The following is a 21,880-nucleotide window of genomic DNA, read 5'->3' as shown; positions in this document are numbered from 1 at the left end:
ACAAAATTAATTATTAACATACCCATGATCGAGAAAATTAAAAATTTTGCTAACTTATTGCATCATAATAATGTTGAATAATATATATTAGAGAATTTCGCAAAAATTATCACAAAATTAATTTGCTTGATTTATTATAAATAAATTTCTCGACGTGTAATCGACGAGAATTCTACAATTTCGGACGCATCCACGCGAAGGGCGAATAATCCTTGGCACGACATCAAACTTTGTGTACGGTCGAAACATATAGGTGCAAAGGCTTAAAGCGTTAACGCCAAGTAGTCGCAACAGCTACAAAGTTTCGCGAAAACGTTACGATCCCGATGGGACCGTCGGGAGGTCGCGTGGAATTGCCGCAGCTAAGTCCGTTGCAGCGAACGATGGGACGGTGGGTGATCCAGAGGGTGATGCACGCTGCTCGCGGTATCGTCTAAACGTGGATAGCGGCAACGACGGCGACGGTGACGGCAGATATCCCAGTAACAGAGACAAACTGTGTTTGCTCCTTCATTACCTCCGAGTAAACAGCAGCCGGTTTTAATTATGCTCTGCGCTCGCGCGAACGTCTCCTTTCGCTTGATATTACCTCGCCATGTTGAGCTATCCGACTTTCTTACCAAGCTCGGTTAAATGGGGGTTGTCAACGAGACCGTCATCCGGTACCATATCCCCCGAGACCGAGACCCGCGTTTCCGGATCTCCCGATTTTACGAAATCGCGACGCGATTTCATTCGTAACAGCGTGCGAACGTGTGGATCGTTGTACACATTAATGATGTAGCATCTATTCGATTCCGAATAAAATCGGCTGAAGCTCGTTCGATCTCGAATATCACGTACGCGTACGGCTGGAAACGCAACGCATGATAGTGTAACGATACGCAATCGAATTTTTTATACGCGAATAGCTCGGTGCGTTAGCGGCGATGGATGGCACTCGTTATTCCTCCCGTGAGAAATTTGCTGCTTTTAATATCATTATTTCTTACTTTAAGCAGAGAATAATGCACACAGTTTTTTTTTTTTTTTTAATTAGATTGAATCATCTGAATAATCGCTCGGGGACTATTCACGAATTCAGATATTCCTTTTCGTAAATCGAGATTCGGAGTCTGAAAGGGTTAAATGGCCCAGTGCAGTAAGCGAATTATTGCGCCCCCGCGTTTAGCTCGCCTTCAGCGAGCGACTTAATGCACTCGACTATATATCGGGTGCATCCAGTTGCTAAGATGGAAGCAGTCGGCCGTGCTGCTGTAACGGATTGTTTCGATTATTTTGTAAAGTTCATCGTTATCGCTCGACGAAGGCGCAACCAGATGACAGAAATAAATCTCAAAAGACGCGCTTAAGAAGTTTCATCGATCATAAACATTAGACAGCAGAGATATAGGAAGGGAGTCAAGGGTCGAGGAGATAAAGAGGGCTTCGAGAGGGGATGTAAAGGAACGACGAGTGGTCGCGCGAATACCAACGAGAAGCGGAATTCTGGATGATCTTATCGCGTTTAACCTTTCTTCTTGCTTTCTCTCGAGGGGGGGGGGGGGGGGGGGGGGGGATCGAGAGCTTGTTCGAAACGATGCTATCGCAAAGTCGCGGAAATCCGCTTTAATCCGCGAACCGTTGGTTAAGAGGCCGATATGGCGCAAAGTTGACTCGCTCGAAACGGATACAAGCGGATCGCGAGCACACCGAATTTGCCTTGCGATAAATGAACCGTGGAAGAAATATTTTATCTGTACGACCTCGTTTCTGCGCCCATCTGCCTGCTTCCCGGCGATTGGAAATTCGTCGGAAGCCACGAGTGAACGATAACAGATTCGCGTAAGGACAGTAAAACATCGTAACACGGAACTAGCTCGCATCACCATTTGTGATATATTATACAGTATCAAAATATGATGTATAATATAATATATTCTGGTGATATATTAATAATAATATTAATTTTCTAAGATTAATAATAACTATCGATTATTACTTTACATTTGTATATTTCGTACAATTATTTTATGAATTATGTATCATAAAGCACAATTTAAACAATTTAATATAAATCGCAATTTTTCAATAAAAATGAATAAATACCTTCGTATTCGCTCATTGAATTGCGACGATTTGATTCGATTACTTATACGTGCTCTATTAATTATCAACTAGTAGTGGGGAAATTAAATCGTGGAAGTTATTAATGAAGCATTATATTAATTATCTATAATATTCACATGTGGACAGTATTTCTTTAGAATTTTTACATTCGAAGTTTAGTTACCAATAGAGATATTTAATCTTGAATGTTAACAAGATATAGAGTATTATCCCTTGCATTTTGTGTGGATAGAATGAACTTAATGGACAATAAAAATTGTTGTAAAAAATTTATTCGAGACACGCGGTCACTACTACAAATGTTATATAGATAAAAGTTCCGCAATTTTAAATCTATCTCGACGTATATCGGCCGAAATATTGTCACGTATCGCGAATGCTATACAGCCAATTTAGAATGGTTCTGCCTTCACGGTAGATATAAGTGACCTTTTTAACCGCGGTCCGTTACGCATAATTTACGTTCATTATCTTTAATGGGCGGGCTATTAGAAGGGGCGCGAGTAATAGTATGGCAATACCACTAATGCTTCCGCCCTCTCTTGCCCTGTCTCGTCTCTCCTTTCTCTACCACCATTTTTCTACCGGCATACTTAAATGTCTACTCAATGCAAATAATGGCCGGTAGCGGTAGAATATTGTTTCTTGTGCGAAAGAAAGTAATGACCACGGGAGGTACGGAAACTGGATGTATCCGGAATTATATCGGGAATTGCACGTCAAGCGCCTTCCAAGGGAAACTTATTGCTTCATCTATAGCTCTCCTCGAAAGAACAGTGAGATTGTGCAGGACGTTTTACGTTTCTTAGGAATAATTCGGCGTATTCGGGATCAATTTCTCTTTATAATAAATTTGATCAAATGCCACTTTTTTTCATATTTAAATCTTTGAGGTCAATTACATCGCCAAAAAATTTAAATTACAAATTAATATTCCATCAAAGTTGATTACATTATTTTAGCAAAATATCAATGGCTCTGCCTCAATATTTCAGACTTAATTAGGGATGCATTTAGTTATTATTACGAAGCTATTATTATTAAGAAGCTATGATTAATAACGTATATATCAATGAAAGTTTATAAAGTTTTTACATTTTGTAAAGGCTGCTCAGAACAAGTGGCGACCCGCACACACCCCGACTGACATCCCGGTGGATATCCCGGCTACGATGGTAGCGTTCGGGGCGCAAATACCTCCGAACGTCCCTCGGGCTGTCACTTAGTGTCCTAAAGAAATAACATTTCCTTCCCGCGCATCAAGCGCGCGCCATTGTCGTCGTCCTCGTCGCCGTCTCGACGATGTCTTTCCCGAGGACGACGGCGGGGTAGCGTCGCGGATTCCCGTCCCGTCGCATTTTTATTTCGCCGCAAGGCCAACCCCAAGTCCGACGGGGGATGGGACATGATAAAGGGTAAAGGGAGGGCAGGAGGATAATCGGGAGTGGGAAGAGGACGGAATCTACTCTCGCGCTAGGCATTGCACAAGTGTCAGCCTGAATAATACATGTCCGTTGCAGCGAGTATACGGGCTGACACGGACTGTTCCGCATACGTACGCACGTACATGTATATACGATGAACGATATACATATATACCGTTGCACGCGTACGCGTATACATATGTAACGATCGTACACGGACGTATATTTATTTCCCCTCGCCCTCCTTTTTCTCTCTCGTTCCGCGCTTGGGTTCTTTCTCTCTCTCTCTCTCTCTCTTTTCCTCTCTCTTCTTCTCATTCCTTTGCAGTTACGCTCGGCGGGTCCTTTGACAAGCGAGTTTACGTTATCACGCAAATCGCAGCGCCGGCATACATATGTAGGCGCGTGTAGACGGCAGGACGTGTCACGGCCGTCATTCTCGGGAGGACGACGACGACGACGACGAGATCTCGTCGTGGGTCGACATCCGGTGTATGTGCGAGCTTACGGAATATACCACGAAATATATCTTCCTCTTCGGATAATCGAGAGGAAGAGAAGAGAGAGAGAGAGATATATGGAACATGAAAGCGAAGAGAGAGAGAGAGAGAGAGAGAGAGAGAGAGAGAGAGATATGGAACATGAAAGTTGACCTTGTTGAAGCTGACTATGTTTGCGAAATTGCACGTTTGTATAAATCTGAAACTTTCGATTCTGCGTAATGCGCATCTAATGAAGATGTGATAATCGAATTTGCCAGCTATTGCGAACGCTAATAATCGTTGACGGTAGTTGAGTTTGCCAGGTATTATGCGCATTAATGGTCATTGATAGTTGAGCTTATCATTATGGACACCGACGATCATTGAAATGTTTATTATGATAGTAATGTAGATGCGTTGAATCGTAAACGTGTTATTGAATGCAGTATATACAAGCATTGTATTAATGACATAAGTAATCTTGAGTAATAGTTTCCTCTTATTTTTTTACATCCCTTTTAAACCTAAACGAATAATTTTTTAAATTATTAGAACGCAGTTATCTCGATCATGGATTCGATTTAAAAAATATTACGATTGTTACAAAAATATGAAAGACGACAAAGAAGATGCGAAAGATGTTTAAATCACGCGGGTAATTCGTTATTATACGTGAAATTTGAAGAGTTTCATGAACGAGAGCACAAATTAAATTCCTGTTTTGGTTTCCCTTTCTCGAATGATACGCATATCGCATGCAACTCTTTTATTTTTGTCGGATCTCTCGGTCCCTTTCATCACGTGCGCGCATTGCGCAGTCTAGCAAAATTGACCGTACTTCATTCTCATGGTAGTCCACTCGACTCCATCGTCGTCGTTTCTATTTCCGACGATCCAACTAACGTCCGCTTTCGCTGTGTGTGTTGCAGGGATTACGTTCGACGTGAATTGGATGCAGTGACGTCATCGGGAGTTAGCTCCACGGTGAGTAAAGTTATTGATGATTCCCTTGGTTTCAATTGGATGGTCGGTCACGATTCAGGCACAAAACGTACACGAATTTGACTGATTTGAACTTTCATAGCGTAAAAACTTGAGATGCGTGCCTTGAACATATATTCCAGCCAAAGTAAAGATATAAGATTATCAATTTATAAGATAAAATAATATGACGTTTCCTCGATGTGATATGGAGAAGGATCTAAAGCACAAGAGTAGTTAAAAAAAAACATCATTCTTTTCTTCAAAAATTTTGAAAAATTATTCTAAATTTTATTTATTTATTTATTTATTTAAATATGAGATGTTGCACTAAACTTTTCTTTTATTAACTTTATTGACTAAATTTGTAGAGATTTTTTAGATATATATATTTGTTTTTGTTTTTGAACTAAACATTTTTTGAGCTGAACTTTAGTATTTTTTGAGGTGCTATCTTTGATATAACGTGTGTTTAGAAAAGCATCGGAGGCATAGGACTCCGTTTGCTCGGCTTCCGCCCTCGCGGTAAGTAAAATACACCATAACAGGGTTAGCCGGGCTATGAATAAATTTAGCACGGCGACCGAGATTATAGGGTGAAGAGTGAAGAGGAGAGAGAGAGAGAGAAAGAGGGAGGGAGGAAGGGAGAAAAGGAAAGCAATAATATGTGAGAGAGGAGACATTTTCAACATGTGAACTTATTCCTCTTCTCCGCTTGCGATGACGTTATCGTGCAAGCCTTTGCTACGTGGAGCTTCAAACCGCACGCATACACCCCCGTAAATGTAAGCCCCGTGTGCGAAGCGTCTGCAAGCTCGCGACGAGAAAGCCTTTCGACAAAAAAGTACGATGAGAGAAAAAGAGATGGGAAGGAACGCGCGAAAAAGCGAGAGAAGGGGTGAGAGACGGAGATGGTCGCGCTCGAAAACATTTACAGCGAATCGGATTAACGCGGGTATTTAATCCCGCTCGCGGCTTTCTCGTTGGCGAGATAAAAAGGGGACAGGTAAAAAGGGACGCGAGAAAGATTGCGCGCGCGACGCACACAGAACAGAATAGAATCGCGGGCATAAAGGGTTTTTCCAACATGGAAGACAGAGTGCGAGACAGAAAGAGAAGGAGAAACGAGGGAGAAAGAGAGGAAACGCGCAGTCTTCGGTGAAATCTCATCTCTTTAATGGGAGCGGCTTCCGCGACGAGCGAAGCTGCCTCCCGCGAGTTTCGTCGAATATTGGGATTTCTGACTGATAACCTAGGTGAAGGATAACTGGCTGCGTGGAGCAACAGTGCGAAAAACCGCGAAAAATTCGTTCTATGATTTGATTTGTGCTTCGAAGAGAAGCTCGAAGAGAGATTTTTAATCACGTTAAAAAGGTGCGAAAAAGGATGTCTTACAACATTTAACGCTCGTGACTGTTGATTTCTTTTAAAAGCACGGAATAAATCCTCAGTATTTCACATCTTACTGCTTCTATTCTTAATATTTTGATAAAATAATTCATGCACACGGGCATCGTTATTACATGTAGTTATAAGAAAGTTATAATTTCTTGCATAATATTAAAAATATATAAGAAAAACATTGCTTTTTTGTACTCATAATACGTACAGCTATATGCCTTCATTATATCGTATACGCAGTGTATGAAAATTACTTTTCCAATACTTCTTAATTCGTCTAGTTAGAAATCGCTGCCTCTTAATAACGAATCCGCGTTAATATAGCTCGTTTACTTTGAGCGGATTTTGCAAAGCGGGTTAAAGAAAAACGACGTTTCACGCGGATCAGGCGAGATCTCATTTAAGAAATCGCAATTTTCCTTACGTCGTTCGCACACGATTTCACGTCCCGTGTGTTGCCGTGGGTCTGTCGATATATTTCACATACCTTGTAACGATGTGCACTGCTTCGATCCGCTCGCCGTCTCGCGCCTTCATCGTACAACCATATGGGACGACAGGCAAGTAGCGGCGAACGCACGCGCGCGCGCGCGCGCGCGGAGGGCGCAACATTTCCATCAAATTGTATAGCTAAGTCGAAACATTCGGTGGAAGCACGTATTGCTCAGACATTCACCCGCACTCGGCTACTTCACGGCGGGCATTCGCAATTTTGCTTTTCTCTCACTTTTCACCTTCCCGATTTTCTCGCTCTTCCCTCTTCTCTCCCTTATCCAGCATTTCGCGCTCGCATTCCGCGCGAGACTGATGGAAAACGTTGCCTTTACGTCTTATCGAGAACCAGCGCCGGCGGCGATAGTTGTGACGGCCCGATTTCGTGCCGCGGACGTTATGCTACGGTTCGAGAAAACCTGATGAAAAATGAATCGGGTCAGATCGTACACGGGGCCGGGTCATGGACGGGCCCGTTCGCGCAAAAGGCCCAAGAGTGATACGTGATCCTAGACGAGTCTTCATAAATTCAGTATCGATATCGGTGCGCGATTCACCCTTGCCCCTGCTTCCTCTTCGTCCCTTTCTCGCATTTTTTCGTTCATGATTATTTGCTTGTAAAGTAAAGAATTGGGGCAATAAGACCCGTGTTTGAAGCAGTATGCTTAATTATATATTATATATTATAAATATATTATAACGTCAAAAGAGTGAGAAAATTTTGCCAACAAACTACTACCCTCTTATAAAAACATATACAGCGATTTGAAAAGAAGTAAAAAAAAAATTAAATTAAAAGGGCGGAAATATTAAGCTTTGAGAGAAGAAAGTAATCAAATTTTTAAATAATTTGGATTCAATAACTGGCATTCAATGGCATTTTAACATTAATGCACTTTTTACTCCAGATAAAAGGAAATATTTCAATCTTGTTACTTTTTCTACAGCAGAATATATTTGTTATTATTAACGTCAGATTTGGCAGCTTTGGCTTAATATTATTTATAAGTATTCTGCCAAAAATGTCAAATTAATAGATTGCAATGTTCTTTGCAATATTGTAATCTATTAATTTGATTCACTATTTCACTCTATTATTCAATCAACAACACCATTCTTTTTACGGCAGTTTGTCTTTATCGATGAGACTTTCAAGGGGAAGCGAAAGTAAAAGCTCTTTCTTTTTTTTTCTCTCTTCCTCAAAAAACGGAAACGTTTAAATGTGATACCTGCTTAATTGCCGGAGCTTTTGTAAGCGAAACGAGGCGAATGTTGGAAAAGAGGAGGGCGAAATCAGTGAGAAGAGACGGAAAAGGGAGGCGGAACGATACGATGTTACCGATGTCGAGAAGAGCTCGCGGGAATGTCCATTGCTAACGGGCATTTGTATGTAAATGGCCTCATAGTTGCGAAAGTCTCGTCGAGAGCAGCACAACTGGCAGAGTGAAGCTAACGAGACCGATCGTCTCGGGGCGGGAAAAAGAAGAGACACCGGCGGCAAAAAGAGGACGCCGGGGTGAGGAAATAAAACGATCGCGCGTTTGAGTTTGAAATCGCGTCTGCCGTTAATGTTCCTCCGACTGTTTCCCCTTTTCACTGTCTTTTCCTGCTCTTCGCGCGGACCAACATCTATTTCCTTTCGTTGCTTCTGTCGACAAAGCTCGAAACTTCGTTCACCGACCGTCTTTTGGAACAATTCGCCATTTCCTGTCGGACAGATAGTCGAAGAGTCGAGTGGATAAATAAGACACGTTGCGCATTTTCACGAAAAACAAGTTGAGCTCGCAAATATATTATTGTTTTTCATCGTGCAGTATATCATTTTTGGAAATTGTTTACTAAAACTGACATAAAGAGAGGAATGAATAATTGAATGAATAATCGCGTAAAATTAGATCGTACTATTTTTTCAAAATCGATTCTAAAATATTGTACATATTTTTTTATCTACTTATATTGCTTTTGGCATATGGTATATGTATGTTTGCGTTTTTCATAACATCTCTATTACACATTAGATGATAATTTAGTACGAAAGGGCAATACATATGTAGCATTCGAGATAACGCGATATTTCGAAAGTAGGATATTTATCATACGTTACGTAACTCTTCTCTTATGTCACGAATTGTCATTTGTTTGATATTTACGATAACACGCAGGACTTTATATTCGATAAAGCATTTCCACGTTCGATTACGTTGAACGCGAGATACACGGATCTGGACCGAATCCACGTAGCTGAATAAATCATTGATACGCGATCGAACGCGCTCGCGGATGAGATACAAAATAACGCGAAGACTAAACACGAATTTATATACGGCGCCGTATATTTATTTAGGATGCGGAATTTATATTTCTTCCCGGACAGGCGGTAAAGCGAGATATATGAAGCCGTCCCTAAAAGCTGGCATGCCAGTTTACAGTCGCATAGCAGCGGCCAGCCGAAGGAGTACGTGCGTACGACGTGAGCAGGACGGACTTGTCCGGCAAATAGTTGGAAGCTCCCTTCGAGACCGTATATCATCCCGACGGGATTTATGCAACTGGCACGCACTGCACACACACACACACACACACACACACACGCGCACACACACATAAACGCGCACGCACATACGCACGTTTGTTCGTGTCGGCTTAACTCAAGGTGGCAACGCGTACGCTGTTGATGACGATGCCTCGGCGACGCGTTGCCAGCGTCGGGATGGTGCATCTCACCGAGTGCCACATTGTAACCAGCGATATAGGATTACCTCTACTCGATGTAGAACGTGAGACACGTAGAGAGACACGTCAACTTAAATTTAATCAATCAAATACACCGGCGTGTATGAATGCGTCTCGCGGAACAACATACATATATCGTCCGCGACGTATTATTCGCGAATCGTAGCGTCGCTACTCTATTCTTAGCTTTGGTATTTTCTCGCTTTGTTCGGTAATGAGGTCGGACCGATGGATCCTTGATTTCGATAAATCGGCAAATGTTCCATAAGCCTGTAAGCCTCCTGCGCATTTATAAGCCTGCGCGATGAACACGCCTCGCGAATGGCTGACTGACGTGAATCCGTAATTGCATTCCTCGTGACGCGCGAATACATTTTAGCCGATTGCATTGGATTATCTATTCCCGATGCGCCTATACAGGCCTCTTGTAACGCCGATGTTAGGTTAAATGGAATAATAGCTCTGCGCGCACGTACGACGTATACACGTAGGTAAGAGAGATAGATAGAGAGAGAGAGAGAGAGAGAGAGAAGGGGGAGAGAGGGGTTTATCCGGAGTTGTCTTTTAATATCGACACACACGCGTTCGAATAGCGGATTCACGCCATTGAACGGATAATGAGTTGCCATTAACGTTGGTGCAGTCCGGATCGGCTGATGCGCTGCTTGCAACTCGACTGATTGCCGCGTCGACATCATTGCGATGAATTTATGCGCACAATGTTGAATTTGGAAGTCTTATTAGCGCTGCTTTTCTATAATATCGTAAAGATTTTAATCGTCGAATGAATGAGGAAATTGTAACAATCGATTTACTTAGACAATTTTTTATTCGAATATTTATGGTGCGATTATTAAGTCATGATCGATACATTATCGATTTTCTAAGACGTTTTATTCTCGATGAAATCAAAAACATATCTTTTTTTATATATTTATATAATATAGAAGAGAAGAAGCGCGAAGAGAAAATTAAATAATGTGAATGTTAATTCAATTTAGTTATTGTAATAGAACATTATTGTTGTATTAATACAGACTATACAATATATATATAGATAGGGATCATCATAATTTTTTATCGATGTCAAATTCGAATACCTTTTTGCTAATCTTCGACGTAGCGACTTGCCGAGCATATACCGAGCATTTTATTTTTTAGAATTTTCCGCTGTGAGATCGATCGAGGCGTATGTAACGTATTATGGTCGAGGAAATAAAAGGGAGTTGTAGAGATAAGGATACCACGCGCAGGCAGAATATAGCGAGGTAGAATGACAGTGCGATAAAGCCGTAGACAGCGAATCGGTCCCGTGTAGCCAATCATTGGGGGATCCTCCCATTCCCTGTTTAATCGTCTCAGCAACCTGGGTTCCGGCGGGCCGATAATGAATACGCCCCGTAGTGCAGTTAGGTACATCTGCAACCGACCATCGAGACATTCTCCGCGCGCGAGAAGGCCTCGGCGAGGAACGTCCGTTTCGCTAGAGAGCATCTGCGAGAGAGGAGATAGTTGTCCTGAAACTCTATCAGCGATGAATATTACTACGGATTTCTGTTCCACGGAAATTATATAGAATCATCGACCAAGTTTCGAAAATCGGCCAAGCGTTTGAAAAACTTCCTCGTCGCGTTTGATAAAATCTTTCAGCTTTTGCGACAGAAGAATATTACATTAACATTTAATCATATTTGTTTAAGATCATGTCATAAAATTTGCGCTGAAATTATACCTAGAATTTTTCATTTCAAGTATTACATATTGCAACATGGGTTTCATAAAATTCGTTAAATTAAATAATTGAGTTCATTGTGGGTTATAAAATTATAAAAAGACAAAAAAATTAAACATACGAGTGGTCGCCTTAAAAACTATGTACTTTATTTCGTCACGTCCGTCCGCGTTATAACTCCGTGCAATCCTGAACTTTCGCTGTGCCAAAACCGCGTCACTCTTGAACATTTTATGGTCCTTCGAACCGGATCATCACCGGCAACCGCATGTTCGTGAGTTATCTTTTTCGATACATGTTTGCGATACATGGGCTCTGCTCGAAGCACAAAAACTGCTAAAATTGTTAACATTTCGGTTTTATTGATATTTTTCGACTTTGTCGAACGCGTTTCACAGATAATCGAATCTTCGAGAAGACTTTAATTTAACGAACTTAATGAAACCCATGTTGCAATATGTAATACTTGAAATGAAAAAAATTGCATCAAGCGTACTTAGATATGATTGCATCAATTTATAATCTATTTTTTTTAGAGAATTATATATATTAGAGAACTTTCATATTTATTTGATATTTAAGAATTCTAAATTTATTTCTGATTGTGCATATCTCTAAAATATAATCTATTGAAGTTTATATTTAAATCGGGCACGAACTTATGCAATCACCTGATATAATTTTTCGATCAATCTGTCTCGTAATGAATGCGTTTGGTAGCTGGACAGAAATCGCGAATGACCCAGTCGCACATTAATTCGAGTCATACATTCGTAGGGGCACCGCCAAGTTTCCTCAAAAGCGAGCACCTCAATCCTTTATCAAATTTAAATATGGATGAATTAAGTATGGATAGGAAATTTATTCCGAAAATAAAAAGCGCAAAAAAGATGGACGAGGATCGGATTTGCTTTCTACCACATTTAATTTGTTCCGTGTAATAATACGTTGTTTTCCCATCTCTGCAATATTCCGTTTGCTGTTCGAATTCTAGAATGTATTGTATAATGTCGGTTTTGCCGGTATGAAGATGTCGGGGCAAATCGCGTATGCACTACGTGCATACATCGCGCGACAGGATGCGACTGCCTCGGGCGAGATGCATCAAGATGAGTGAATCGAGCGTTCTCGTGCTCCGAGATTGCTCCAGGCATGATTTACGCCGAAACAAAGTGACGATTTTGCAGATGGTTCGATGCAGGATCCGACGTAGCGTTGCGCGTATCTAATGGCGCCCGTACGTGCAATTACGCTAACGGCCGAGGGCTGCGGGGATGAATTGCGCGTGTTACGGGGCGATCCGAGCGGAGGGAAATGGTCTATTCGAACAGCCGCTCTCGTGTACCGCGACCATATCCTGCCATCGTTTAATGAACGTGAGGGATCGCACGGGGATCTCTAATCAGATTTTACAGCATAATGTTTTCGCTATTCTCCAATAGACGTTTGTAACATTTAATTATGCATAATTGAATTACATGACTGTATTTTATGTTTTATACATAGTTTGAATGTTTTCGAAAATTGACTCTAAACTTGTGTTGAAATATTCAAACGTTAGGCGAGATATCTGAGAAAAGAATACTTTAATAGTTTTTTTACAATAAAATTCTAAAGTCAAATTGTTACTTTTGACCCCGCTCTACCCTAGTCTAAAAACTTGTTCTTAAAAATTATACTAAATTACAGCTTGTTTGACGAGAGTTTATAGTCAACACGTAATCAATTTACGTTCAGGTGTTATTTATTAGTTACGTGTTCATTGAAACGTCTGTGACAGATAGGATACTTGGGTCCTGTTTTGCGGATGCGTGTTTACTCCCGCGTACGACGTACAGTCTACATATATATATGTATGGATGGTCTCTAGAATTCTGCAGGGACAGTAGTCGCTTCTGCGATCGCGCGTGTACAAGCATTTAACGTGGCAATTGGACTTATAAATGGCAATAGATATATATACATTATTAAGATAGGGATGATAATGAAAATATAACGATAATAATGAAAACATGAAAAAAGCCATTCTTCTTCTCTTTTCAAGTAAGAATATGCACTTAGTATTTTTATTAATCATAATGAAAGTAATGATATGATTGCTATGCAAAAGCCATATAGCTTTAATTTGTTGTTTATAAAAGATATATGTATCTTTCACAGTTATAATTTTCTAAGATAACATATATTCTTTCTCTCTCCCTGTTTTATTGTACGTATATGAATAATTAATTTGCGATATTTCTCACATATGATTTAATCCTAGTATTAAGCAATTTTTTTTTGAATAATGAGTTGTTTTTTTTTGGATAATAAAGCACGATAGCGATATGTCTATAATTAAATATGGAAAAATATATCTAACAGATTCTAAATAACTCAAGTAATTATTTTTTCTTTCGTACATTATAATGATTGATATAGAGAATATTAAAGGATAAAAACATTCGGATATATTATAATGCATAATGCGATTGAGAGATCAACGATTGCTTCAAAATTTGAAACATTACACAGTTTTCAATATTATCTTTTTACAGTTTTAACATTATTATATTTTTGCTAGCAAAAATGATAGATTATTATCGAGACATTAAAATGGTAACATTAAAAAATTATCAAAATATCTGACATTGATGGAACTTGAAGACAGAAATATATTGGATCACTAATACTTCGGGTATTAATCGACGCGCGTCGCATTCGTCGAGTCGCGTCACGTTGTCGGTATCGTTCATATTCGGTTGCATCCCGGGACAGATTTCGGTTCGATTTCGCGAGACGTGCTTTCAATTTCGCGTGCAGGCACGCGTCCGTCGCGCCCGTGCTTTCTCTCTTTCTATTTATGAAAGCGTTACGTTGCAACGCGTCGCGATGCAATGCAACGCAACGCGACATTCCGCGCGGCTTACCGATTCGCAAACGGATTCGCGCATAGTGCGTATTTGCGTGCAAACGACTGCCGTATTCAGACGCAGCTTAGGTATTTGCTCGTATTTCAAAATCGACGCTTTTACGCGTCGCGTTGGAATCACGTATGTGACGCAATGCGAATAGCTGCTCGCGTTTTTTGACAGTCGTGCATATTTCAGTTCGGCGCGTTAAAAGGACTTTTCCTCTACGAGAGATAGAAAGGACAGCATTGTGTTTAGTGTTTATATTATATTAAAAAATAAATACATTAAAATTTCCTTTATAAAATAAAAAAAAACAATAGTTATTTCTTCTTACTAGCTGTAATAATTTTTTCTTCGCGAATTTGTTTCTGCGTTAATATCATTGCTGCAAATAATTTGGTGTCAGAACTGATATTTCTAAGATTAATACATTTACATTTTTATCGTAGCTATACAAATCTTGATTTGCACATGAATGGAAGAGATGGTCGATGAATTAATCTTTTTATTATGTTTTGCCAAGATAATTTGCCATTGAGTTTCGAGACTGTGCACTTGGTAATGTCGCCGAGAATCGGAGCAGACGTTTTGCTACGTGAGCACGAAACTCGCATGCATGATCCCAGGGGCATGTCAACCCGATCAGACAAGAATGTCAGGTGGTCGCGTCACGGACCACCGGCTGTCCATCAATTCTGTCCATGGGGCACACGGGGGTTTCCGTCTCTCGTTCTGATTACGTCCGCATGCCGGTTGAATTTCACGTGGAAATTGCGACTTTGTTCCCTTCGGCGTTGTCTCTCTATCTCTCTCTTTCTCTTTCTCTTTCTCTCTGTGTCCCTCTCGTCCGTCGGGGCCGGTAACCCGACGTCGTCTTACAACGATACGGAGAATAATGAAGTTCTGCGTTACGAAAGATAGCCGCGAGACATCTTGCGAATCTGGTTGGAAGTTAAATTCGATACATCGGTTGCATCGTACCGGTTTTGCAAGCGTGCGATCGACGTGCACGTAACAACTCCTAGAATCGTTTGAGGCGATATGATAGACGGTTCAACTATATGACGTCAGACACGAACAAGTTTATTGAAATTTTCGTGAAAAATTACGCTCTTTTAAAATTATATATCGCCATGAAGAAAATTTAAAGCGAAATTGAAAATTGTCGAGAATAAATCTTCTTTCTGATTTGGAGATTTATTACAGAATATAAAAGAGAAGTTGTTTAATAGTTTGGCAAAATCATGTTTGGTCGTCATTAGTCATATGTTCTTTGAATGCTTTTTTATAAATTAATGTTTTATTTATGATCTAACGATAAATAGTGTTCATTCATTTTTAGTAGTGTTATCGATTAATAATTCTATTTTTGTTTTTTGAAAATAAAAATATCCGAATTTCTATGTAAAAATAAACTCGATCAATCGTGGCATTGATATATCACTGCTTCCGGCTTCTTAAGATTATAACAAACTAAATAAACGGCTGAAAGTCACATATAATGCGTAAAACTTTTTATATTTTACCATGTTGTATTATTTTTGAATTTATCGCTATTCTCGAACATTTTTGTCCCGCGAAACAAGGATCCAATTTTTCTGCCTCTTTATTCGATAGAACGTTGGTACGTCAAGCGAAACGGACGTCATTCTTCAATTCTTTATGCACGCGGGTGCTCACTGTCGGCTCGATGTATACAGTTCAATTGCAATTGCAACGTATGCGTCGGCGGTACCCATTCTTTTCTCTCGTCCCCTCTCTCCGTATTCTTCACGGCACAACCGTTCAATAATATCTCGCTCAATTTCACTCGATTTTTCGCGTGTTCTGCGAGCCTCGCGCATAAGCTACGGGCGTGTTGCATCCTCTCTTTTCGTTATCTCCATCGCATCCAGTTTCTTCTTCGACGGCCGCGACTCTATGATCTCCGCCGCCAACGCTAAGTCGAAGCAATCCGACATATCGATATTGAAATTGCATCTCAATGATGCAACTCCCGTTTCTCTGATCGCTCTGTCATGTCCCCTTTCTCTCCGGCGTGTCTACCTTTCCTTTTTCATTTTACTCCGCGTCACGCTCGATCAACTCATATTTTCTTTGCGCGAGCATACGTAGTTAAATGGGAAGCGTTAAAAACACGCTTGCGCAAAGGAGATAGACAGAGAGAAAGAGAAATAGGGAGAGAGAGAGAGAGAGAGAGAGAGAAATATTGGCAGAATTGAAAATGGAGAAACCGCGCCTGTCACTTTGCATTTTACTACACGGCAGAATCTCGTTAGCCTTCAATAATATTTATCTGCCAGTCATAGTGATCGTTGTGATGATGGTAGGGAATGTATTTGTGCTGAATACCCGGATATCGCTCGTATCATCGCTAAAGCGCGGTGAGTGCGGTTACAATAGCTATAATTGTATAGAGAGCACACCCACTAATCAAAATAGCTCCCCTTCCAACGGCTTTAATAATATGCATTACGCATTTAGCTCATATATGATTATCTATGTATGTCAAAAGTTAGAATATCAAAGCATGAAATTTCAAATAGAAGTTTTCTTTTCTTTATCACTTTTTAAAACATTAAACTTTGAATATCTTTTTTTTTTTTATTACAATTTAATTAAATAAGACAAAGAGCGAAAAAAATGTCGAGTTTCAGATTGACTGGAATAGGGATTGAAATCGGAGAATCCTTCCCTTATCGAACAAGTGCTTTTATCATTAGATTACCAAACTCTATATATTAATATTCTTCATTTTATATATATCCAATGGCGCTAGGTCTAATAAAATCAATATTTTATTAGTTTTAATAAAAACCAAAATCCTATTAAAATAAAAAAAGCTGAAATTAGAGAAAGATAAGATTATCAATTTACATTTCTCTTGAGATTTACAGAACAGAGATCCTAAAATTTTTTCTTCCTTATTAAAAGTTGTTACATCAAATTCATAATATTTATAGATACTAGCAAGTATCGTGTTGTAAACATCAATGTTATTCGGTATGATTCGTCTGTTGCCGCCACCATTGGCGATTCTATTGCTACGCGTTACGTTTAAAATTCCGGACGCGCCGGCGTACGGTCCGGGATTTTGAAGCCGGTTAACGCGAGCAATATCGCGATATTCTCGAGGGAGGCAACCCGATCGACGCCACTGCCTCGAGATCTCACCCCCCCCTCCCCCCTCCCACCGTTTACTTCCGATCGCGGTAGCTTCGACTCGGCCGACTCCTCTTTTTCTTTGTGCTCCCGTGTGTACTTACGTGATCGAATACATAAGCAGATGGCTGGCCCGTTCTTTTTACCTCTCCGAACTCGTCCTCTCTCTTTTCACCTCGCACTTCCTTATCCCTCTTTTTTCGCGCGCACTCCTTCCTCGAGATCCAGATGGAAATCCAGATAGAATTCGGGTTATTTGCGGGGATATTTTACCTCGGTCGGAGAGTGCGAAATAACGTCTCGATTTTCTCCCTCGTCTCTCCGCGTCTCTACGTCGTTTTATCCTCAATTGGATATTCGGCGAGCGAAGCGCAGTCGCGTCTTCATACATAATCTTGTCAACGATAACGACGGGCATCAAGTATACGTCAAATATAATTGGAGGTACGCGAGAAGAGAACGATTCTATTTCTCATTCTGCTGCTTTATCGCATTGTTTAGGATATATTCAATTTTATCGTATATATAGACTTTTCTTAATTCATAATTTTGCTTGCATTTTTTATTATCCACATTGCGACCGTAAATTATTTTGTAAGTCGAGCTTTGTGTCACATTCTTCCCTATGTGGTGAAATATTATTTATTATGTGCGACGAAACTTTTAACTACGCGAAAAGAACGTGAAAAAAATAATGCACGAGACATAGACTACGTTCCGATGTGCATCTGACATTTTACGCGACTATACAGCTGCTCAAGAACAACCATACGCTTTACGATGTAAAGTGTAAAGAATAATAATTTGGTACTGAAGAGAAAGTCGGCCGGGGGGTATTGCCTTTTAAATGTTACGTTATGGACTTGAATTAGTCTAGATATCTTTGGTACTTTAACCCGCTTCGCGAATTGGCCGACTAAATTCTGCTTTATAAACTTAAGTCGGAATATATATAAAAATTTTGATGCGGGAAGGAAAAAAGAAGATAGAAGAAATAAATACGAGATGCAAAAACGGCGCGCGGCCGTTATCTTTTATTTAGACAGGCGACTTATGTGCAGCTGCGATTCTATGCTTTACGATATGTAGGGATTGGTATAACATAGAGAGGTGGCTTTGCAAATTTTTATAACAAAAACTGGATTATTTTTATTCCGGGTTAAACGGGAAATAAACAAGTCGTGCTAGTAAATTCCGCAACGAAGAACGCGGATCAAGATAAATGCATGGATCAATGCGTCAGTGATGGACGTACAATCATTAAAATTAAAAAGGCAATAAATTGAGCAATAACATTACAAGAATAACATATGCGAAGCAGATCTTTATCCGAAACTTCACGATTGATTCGTATATTAATTGTAATAACAGAAATCTCTAACGAGATTATGTAAAATTGATGTTTTTTACAGACTCCGTTGCTCGACGAAGTTAGATCCATAATGGATATCTCGTCGCTTTTCAGATATGCTTACATCGGCGAGATAACATTATGGCTGCAGGCGCAGGCAGGGCACGTTGAACGATTATCGGTTTAAATATTTCGTGTCCCCTGATTGAATTTTCCGTAACGAAGCGTAACTACGTTACCGGTGTAAAAGCCTGTTAACTTATCCTGCAATGTCTCGACGAATTAACGTCGGCGCACTGCAAAATTTAATTTTGACCCGTATCCCGTTAACGCGGCAGTTACGGAATATACTGGAGAAAGCCATTTTGGATCTCTAACGGGTGAGGCCCGTCGGTTGGTCATGTAAATGCAAGAACTGCTTTTGTAAGGGGGTTAGCTACAAGAGAGATAATACCGTTACTTGTGTAAGTTTAATTTAACTGTCCCGGTTCTATCTTATATATACAAAACAGTCGTAGACGAGACTTTAGCAGGTCTCCCGTGGTTAAATTAAACTTCTGTCTCTCGCGCGCGTATGTACATATCTACGTATCCCGATCTTGCACTGATACGTATAAACACAAGAGGAAATACACAATAACAGTCGAGTTAAAGCTTTCTTTGTACGAGATATATCCTTAAAGAAGCGATAGAATTAAAGTTAGTTTATTGTTAGAATAGAATCATGCAACGCAATTAAAATGCAAGCGCATTTTTTATCAATAATGTTGATGTGTTTATTTCTTTATTTCTTTTTTTTTTTTCAATCGCGTCGGTGGGTAGAATTTTTTTTTTTTTTTTTTTTTTTTTTTTTTTTTTTTTTTTTTAAGCGAAATCCACGAGCATCGTAGCGAAACGGGAGTTGGAATGACGAACTCTTTCCATCCTTATCGCTTTGAATATTCAGCACCCTCCGCTGTAAAAGCACCCGTTTTGTTTCCGCGTGCACTCGCCTCTTGCTCTTCCTTTTATTCGATTAAAATCCCCATCAAAATTTTCGGAAGCGGAAGCGACGGATACGCGAAGTTGAATATTGAAGAAGCCATAGGAATCCAATCTCAAAATTTAACGTAACTACCTGATTCGCGAAGATATATCGTCGGGTTGACGATTTATAAGATTTTTATATTACGGTATCGGTTTTTATATTATAGTTCTTCTTATGATTAATATTAATGCAATGATTTTATCGTTATGCGACAGTGTATATATGTATATATAATTTTTTTAGAAAACAATGCAATTCTTTTTAAATTTACATATGATATATAATAATATTTTTTTATACATAATTATCACGTCGATACTTTGACGGAAATAATAATATACAATTTTTAAGATACGGATTCCTACATCATTTTCATTCGATCAATATTGGCTATTTCTCTGCATATAGGAGGTATATAATTACACCGATATTGATATGGAAAGCACGGCACGTTGATCATCATAATTACGATACGTATTGTACACATGCGTACATACATTTTGCATATTAAGCGTGTAATCCGGGATTGCATAAACATCGTACTGTAGCAGAATTTTTCGCTTGACTGCTGTTGAAATCAATCGATGCGGTTAATCGTAACAGGCAGCCGACGCAGTCGGACGGAATTAGATTAAGTATTAATTAAATAAATATCGAGAATGTTCTGACGATAGATTCTTCAATGAAAATTCCAATAATAATAAATTGAAACGCGTCGCTGAACAAAAGAATCTTTTTACTTTCCGTTTTAGACTCCTGTGTAAAACTCTTTTCGCGCGCTAAGAAATTAAGTCGTTACAAAATCTTCTTCACGTTATCCGCGGCATTGTTGGTCACACGATTGCGTCATCTCCATTAATTTAATTCGAAGCCGATTTTTCTTAATGGTTATCACCTTTTCCAATCGGAAACGGGAGCGTTTCCATTTCATCGCCCGAGTCGAGGCGAGGACGACAAGAAGCTGAAAATGCGACCGGGGGGATGGAACGAGGTCAAGTTGATTTTATCTCCTTGTAAGCGCGGGTGCGCGCCATCGAAACCCGACCGACGTTATTTACGGCCAATGCATTTTCATCGGCTTTACGTTCAGGGTGTAAGCGCGCCCGGTCGCGAACATCGTCGACGTATATCGCATGAACTCGATATAAGACTGCGAACATACAGTATCGGATTAGATAAATAACCTTCATAAGAACGAAATGAATAACAATCTTGATATATTTTACGGATACACAATAGGGACACAACGATACATTAATTCGTAAAACAATTCGCTGCATATTGATTAACGCTTTGCGGATCGTTGCGAGAGAATCGAGAATGTATTATCAAATTAATCGAAAGATTGTTTATTCTCTCTCTTTTTTTCGAGATTTATATCGGTCGAATTAATCTTTTTTAATCTCGAACACACACATACACGTTACAAAGTAATATTGTTATTCAAGTAAGTCTAGAATATTTTATAGATATTTTAATATATATAAGCGATAATTTTGACTATAAGTTTTTTCTCTCTTAATATATATTATTTTATTATAATTTACAATAAATATATATTTTTAATATATTTAAACAGAAAGTTATTGATTATTTGTTGTCTATCAGTCATCCATGGTGAGACTAATCAAACATTTGTAAATAATAATATATATATATATATATATATATATATTTATTGCAATTTGCAACTGTTGTTTCTGAGATCTGGTTCTGGATCTATTCGAGCGCGCGGGAGTTTGTAGAGAAGTTACTACTCTCGCTCATTGCAAACACGATTTATTCTTTGTGAAAACGGGCGACAACAATCGATAGCGGTTATCAGCGTCGAACCAAATATCGGATCGTGCGGAAGAAGGGAGCCAAGAGGCATAGGAGGACGACGGGAAAGGGGATGGGATACACAAACGGCGTGCCGAATTTACGAGAGCGACGCTGCTTGTTCAAATACTATCAAATTCGAATCCGATTGAGAGCAGGGGGCTTAGCGATCCTGCCGATCCTTCCCATCTCTGATCGAAGGCTTCGGAATTCTACGCTCTTTCCTCGCCGAGTTAACATCAGAGAAATCAGGTCACAGCTCACGCTTATC

The 21,880-nt window shown here is 39.7% G+C and overlaps 1 protein-coding gene across 1 annotated transcript in view; it reads left to right on the top strand.

Annotated features, from left to right (window-relative positions):
• The window catches only part of LOC115245752, a gene marked incomplete at its 3' end in the record, with an annotated part of 263,500 nt that overhangs the window by 66,916 nt on the left and 174,704 nt on the right, over positions 1–21,880 (top strand). The window contains exon 2 of the mRNA XM_029824215.1: positions 4,945–4,999. The remainder of the gene's footprint in view (positions 1–4,944; positions 5,000–21,880) is intronic.

The sequence above is a fragment of the Formica exsecta genome, unplaced genomic scaffold, assembly GCF_003651465.1.
Source record: "Formica exsecta isolate Colony F162 unplaced genomic scaffold, ASM365146v1 scaffold13, whole genome shotgun sequence".
Lineage (NCBI taxonomy): Eukaryota > Metazoa > Arthropoda > Insecta > Hymenoptera > Formicidae > Formica > Formica exsecta.
This window is presented reverse-complemented; position numbering and strand designations above follow the sequence as displayed.